The following is a 6,428-nucleotide window of genomic DNA, read 5'->3' on the forward strand; positions in this document are numbered from 1 at the left end:
AAACTCCTAATTGATTTTCATTATTAATAATCTGATTATTAGAAAAATGCAAAATGGAATTAGAGGTGTTTACCGACATACCAGTAGTGACATCAATGTCACGAAGCTTGGCCGCCCTCATGGCATGTAACACCCCGGATGTAACTTGCCATATTTGTAACTCCGACTCTTGCCATTTTCGGCTATGTGCTATGTTATTTCCTCCGTGGTCGGGTTTTGTTTTTCGTTTTTGCATTTTGTCCATGTCATGCATTTCATATCATGTCATCATGTGCATTGCATTCGCATACGTGTTCGTCTCTTGCATCCGAGCATTTTCCCCGTTGTCCGTTTTGCAATCCGGCGCTCCTATCTCCTCCGGTGCACCCCTCTTGTTTTCTTTCGTGTGCGGGTGTCAAACTTTCTCGGAATGGACCGAGGCTTGTCAAGTGGCCTTAATATACCACCCGGAGACCACCGGTCAAGTTTCGTTCCATTCGGAGGTCGTTTGGTACTCCAACGGTTAACCGGGCATCCGCAAAGTCCATTTGAGTGTCCAGCAAAACCCCCCTCAAAACCAGCCCAAAACCCACCAAACTCTCTTCCATGTTCTAGGTCGTTCGATCACGATCGTGTGGGCGAAAACCGCACCTCATTTGGAGCCTCCTAGCTCCCTCTACCTATAAATATGTGGGCATCCCGAAATACATTCGCAGTCTCCGGAAACCCTAAAAATCCCCTCTCCGCGGGCGGACGCGTCCAGCGCCCGCCGGACAAACGCGCCGCCGCGCCCGGCCAATCGCAGGCCGCCACGTCACGGGCCGTACCCCGCCGCCGCCGCGGCCCGGGCAGCCCGCCGCGGGCCCTGCAGGCCCGCCTCCTCCCGCGCCGCCGCTCGGGCCCCGCGCCCACGCCGCCGCCTTGCTCGCCGCCGCCGCGGCCATCGCCGGCCGGTCCCGCCGTGGCTCGCCGCGCCCGCCGGCACCCGTGCCCGCCGGCCACTGCGCGCCCTCGCCGCCGGGGCCCGCTCCGCCCGGCGCCTCCTCTCCCCCACCGCGCCGGCGCCGCTCCCTCCTCCCCTCCGGCTGCAGCTCCGGCCACCGCGCGCCGAACCCCGTCGAGGTCGAGCTCCTGTTGCTCCCGATCCAAATCCGGTCAACGAAGGTTGACCCGAACCCCCCCCCCCCCCCCGAAATATTTCCAAGTGTTGGATTTTTCTCAGCATCTTGCCATGTTCATAGCTCCATAACTCCTTGCATGTAGCTCCGATTCGCGCGTATAATATGTCAAATTGTTCGTCTCGTGATGCTCTTCATTTTGATCAATTGCACAATGTTCATTAGAGGTCATCTTGATGCCCAAATCTCTGTTGGAAGAGGGCTAGTTGCTGTTAATCTCTTGTTCTTATCAGAACTTGGAGATTTGTCATTTTTGTATCATTAAATCTGTGCATCTTATGGGCATGAGATCTACATGTGTTTTGGAGTATGCCATGCCATATTTCCAAGGGTGTATGCCATGTAATTTTGTGATCTCTGTGATGACTAGCACAAGCATGCAAAGTAGGCCCCGTAATATTTCCGATTTCAGGGACAATGATTTCTCCAAGTCCTTGTCTGCTGTTATTTTGTTGCCATGTAAACTTGATGCTACAGAGTGATACATGCATATTTTGGAGATGTTCAATAAGGATGTTTTGTAGCTATAGTTGTAATTGATCCATTCCTGAAATTGTTTGCAATTATGGAGTGCCATAGCATGACTCAATCTTGCTCTACTTTTGCTATAAAATATTTCTGGCAGATTCTTAACATGAGATGCAATTTTGCCAAGCTTATTGTAGTTGATCCTTATATGCTATGCAATTGTTCTTGCCATGGATATCTTCATAAACATGCCATATTGCTGTAGGTGTGCTTGGTTTGTTGTGCAATGCTCTGTAGTGAGTGCATCAAGCTCACAAAGAGGCCTACATATTATTATTTCTGCCATGCTCTGTTTTCTGCTAAGTCTGAAACCTGATAACGAAACTTGCTATGTTTACATGCTTGCCATCATTTCTTCTGGTCCTTTTTGGCTTATGGTCAGTAAGGGACTTTTGTCATGTGCATTTAGTAGAACACTACCATGCCTTGTTTTGCTATGTTAAGGTCCTGTAGCATGTTGATTTCGTGCTCTGAACATTGCTACCTGATGCTGTTTTCTGCCATGTCCAGTTTTTCACTAAGTCTGTGATCCTGTTATCTTTTGCACTTTTGCCATGCTTGTTTGAGCTTGATATGTTGTGATCTAGCCGTAGCTCAGTGTTCATCTTCTGTCAAGCATCTCCTGTATATTACTGTCATATGATTTGTTGCTATGTTGGGGTGCTGTAGCATTATTGTTTGTTGCATTTTAAGTGCTATCTTGCTGTTAATCGCAGATTCGTGTCATTGTTGTTTTGCTTGCCATTTGCAAACCGTGCATCCGTTTCCGGTGATCTTTATATCGATTTCGACCGAAATCATCTCATCTTTCCAGTGGCATGCTTGGTTTACCAAGTTACTGCCTTGTTCATCATTTTCCTTCCGGAGCACGCATATGCATCGCATATCATATCTTGCATATCATACATGTTTTGCATCATGTTGCTTGAGCATTCCTCGTGATTGATTGTGGTTCCGTTTGTTTGTGTTCTTGTCTTGGGTAGAGCCGGGAGACGAGTTCGTGAATGAGGAACCTGTTGAGTACGCTTACGAGGATCAAGCTTTCGACAACTCTGAGAACCTTGCAGGCAAGATGACCACCCCTCGAAATCACTTCTATCTTTGCTATGCTAGTTGTTCGCTCTATTGCCATGCTCCGCTACCTATCACTTGCTATATCATGTCACCCATTTTGCCATGTCAGCCCCTAACCATCCTTTCCTAGCAAACCGTTGTTTGGCTATGTTACCGCTTTTGCTCAGCCCCTCTTATAGCGTTGCTAGTTGCAGGTGAAGTTGAAGTTGTTCCATGTTGGAACATGGATATGTTGGGATATCACAATATCTCTTATTTAATTAATGCATCTATATATACTTTGGTAAAGGGTGGAAGGCTCGGCCTTATGCCTGGTGTTTTGTTCCACTCTTGCCGCCCTAGTTTCTGATATACCGGGATTATGTTCCTTGAGTTTGCGTTCCTTACGCGGTCGGGTGATTTATGGGACCCTGTTGAGGATATAGACCTTAGAGTCACCCGCCAGGAGGGGCCGGGTTACTCGTGTGGTCATTGCCAGAAGCCCGGAGCCAAGTTTGAAGACGATGGGCCAGAGATGGGCTGAGACCCGGATATGGCTTAAGGCCCGTAGTTACAATCATTATTATGGTAGAACTTGTAGTGTAAGGCAAGTATAGTTGAGAGTCCGAGCCGGACACTCTTATGAGCCGGCCGGGACTCTAAGGGCTGTTGGGTGTCAGCCTCCCTATATAAAGGGACGACCCGACAGCGGTTTAAGGGCGACAACAATCTCATCGAGAGCCGGGCATAGCTATTTAGCTCCCTGGTGATCGTAACCCTAATCAATACCACCTCAAACTGGACGTAGGATTTTACCTTCACCGTAAGGGGCCGAACCAGTATAAACCCTCGTGTTCCTTGTCCCGGATAACCCCTTCAAGCTTCCTAGCTGCGATGGCTCCACGACTAAGTCCTAGCTCGAGGACATCTGCCGTGACAATTCCACGACAGTTGGCGCCCACCGTGGGGCCTGCGCACGGTGGATTTGAGTTCTTGAAGGGCAGCTTCGAAGGGCTCAAGGGATACACTGTGGGCCGGATGACCAAGAGTCGTCGCGGCAAGCTCTACATCGACGATGCAAACTGGGGCCCCGACGCCGGCTCAATTGAGTACGGGTACCGGGTCCCCTTCGGCGGAATTCACGTTTTCATTGGCAAGATTGGTGAGCCGGGTCCCTGCGCTGATCTCATCGAGACGGCTCAGCTTGCGCGACCCTCCCAGGCCTGGCTTGCCTTAAGGCATGCTTTTGTGGGGTGTATCCATGGAGGACTCTCCGATCAATCTAGATCTGGTGATGGGACGGCCGCCGGCTCTGACGGCGAGTCGGCCACCGATGAGTCAAACTCGTTGTACCAACTTCAAGACGACAGGCTCATGGGTTGTTCCGATGGTGACAGTATTCCGGACCTTTTTGAGCCGCCAAGTCAGGTTGGAGTTTTTATGGCTGGTGCGCAGCCTGTTCAGAACCCCACTGCTGGAGCGGGAAACCCGCTGCCTTCTCCGGCTCAGGTGCTAATGGATCTCACGGACAAGATGACGGCCCTATTAACCGCCACGGTTGACCCGGCGGATCAAGCTCAGCATGATGCGGAGGTGGCACAGTTAAAATTGGATCTGATAAAAGCTAAAGAGGATCTTGCAGCAGAAGGGACCAGGCTGGCTGTGGAGCGGGCGGCTCTCGATGCCCAGACTCAGCTGATTCAGGCGCAGTCCTTCCAACTCACGATGGATCACGCGGCCAATGAGGTCATGAGAAGGAGGCATCAAAAGGCCCAGTCTCGACTCCCACCGGTTTACGATCCACGCAACCTCTTCAACACGCCAGGTGCAGGGTCTAGTAACCCGCCAGGGGTCATAGCGCCCGGGTCTGGACCCCTTATTCAGCCACGAGTGATGGGGCCTCCCCAGGTGCCCCCTGCCCCGCCTCAGTATGTGCCAATACCCCCGGGTCATTATAATAACCCGCTGGAGAACATGGTCGCTGCGGCAGCACGGCTGGCGGCTCTCCCCGTTGACGGCGACTCTCCGACGGCCATCGAAACCCGCCGGGTCAGGGAACTCCTGCAGACGGCACTGGCACAGCAAGAGGCGTACTCCTACAGCCGGGATAGGATCCACTCGACCCCTCGTCCGGGTCAGAGCCCGAGTTACAGCCGGCACATGGTCTCAGCAACCGGCTCAAGCAATGTCCGACGCCATGACCCGCCCCCTGGCCATGGCCCGGCTCATAATGGAGCCTTTTACGCAGCAGACCAGGACAAAGCGCGCCAAGAGGCGGAGCAAGTGCCTCAATTGACGGCTTACCAGACCCCCCCGGCTTATCCGACGACTTCCGTTGATGTGGGTATCCCTACCAGGACCGGGGGTGTCCCTTGTTTGGTGCCAGCTATCCGTAATGAACGTCTACCTAAGGACTTCAAAGGCCCTAGGAAGGTGCCTAACTACACAGCTGACTTACAGCCTGCAGCCTGGATTGAGAGTTATGAGATGGCTATGGAATTGCTGGAGGTCAGTGAGGCGGCCATGGCCAAGTATTTCACCATGATGTTAGATGGAACTGCCCGCACGTGGTTGAAAGGGCTACCACCGAATTCCATTGGGTCTTGGGCTGAGCTGAAAGCCCGGTTCATCCAAAAATTCAAAGATACCTGTAGGCAGTCTATGTCAATTGTGGATTTGACTAACTGTAAGCAGCAGGAGGGTGAATCCACGACCCATTGGGTTCGCCGGGTTAAGGAGATCATACATTCATCAGATAAGATGGATGCCGGCTCTGCAGTCTTAATGTTGGAACAAAACTGTCGCTTTGTGCCCCTAAAGATGAAACTCGGGCGGCTTAAGCGCGACTGTACCGATATGGGTACACTAATGGCGGCTCTTGTCAAGTACGCCGATTCCGATGGTACCAAGGATCCCCCTTCAGATGATGAAAGGACAGGGAAGGGAAAGAAGAACGGCAATGGCAAGGGTCCTCAGTTTAACCCGGGGAACCAAGGAGGAGGCAAGCGCAAGGCCGATGGCAGCCTAGAGTTTGTAGCCAACGCCAACTCCCAAGGTAATAACCAGCGATGCAAGGGGAGGCCCCCTCCCCGAGGCGGCGGGTCAAGTCCAACGCTGGAGCAGCTGTTGAATGAACCTTGTCCAAGGCATGGCTCTAAAGAGAAGCCAACGACTCATCTGTGGAAGGATTGCGCGATCATGAAGGCCTTTAAGAATTACAATGGCCCGGGCGGCGGTTCAGGCGCTGGCGGCTTTCATGGCCCGGGCGGCGGCTCAAATTCCGGTCCTCAGAACGGTCAAGGGGGCTTTAATCAACAGTCTGGCCAGGGTCATCAACAGCAGCAGGGGGGTTATCAGACCAATCCAAAGCAGCTTAGCGGTGGACAGTATCATGTGTTTACCACTAGTCTGTGCAAGCGAGATCAGAAGCTTCACAAGAGGGCTGTGAATGCTGTTGAGCCGGCGGTCCCACGCTACTTGCGGTGGTCTGAGCAGCCTATAGTGTGGAGTAGGGAGGATCACCCTCCCCGGGTGGATAACCCGGGCCACTTGGCCTTAGTGGTGGCTCCTCAGGTGGGAGGATATAAGTTCACAAAGGTGCTCATGGATGGAGGCAGCAGCATCAACATCCTCTATTATGAGACTTTTCGCCGTATGGGGTTGGTTGATAAGAACCTCAGCCAGTCAAAC

Source organism: Triticum aestivum, chromosome 1D (assembly GCF_018294505.1).
Source record: "Triticum aestivum cultivar Chinese Spring chromosome 1D, IWGSC CS RefSeq v2.1, whole genome shotgun sequence".
NCBI classification, from domain to species: domain Eukaryota; kingdom Viridiplantae; phylum Streptophyta; class Magnoliopsida; order Poales; family Poaceae; genus Triticum; species Triticum aestivum.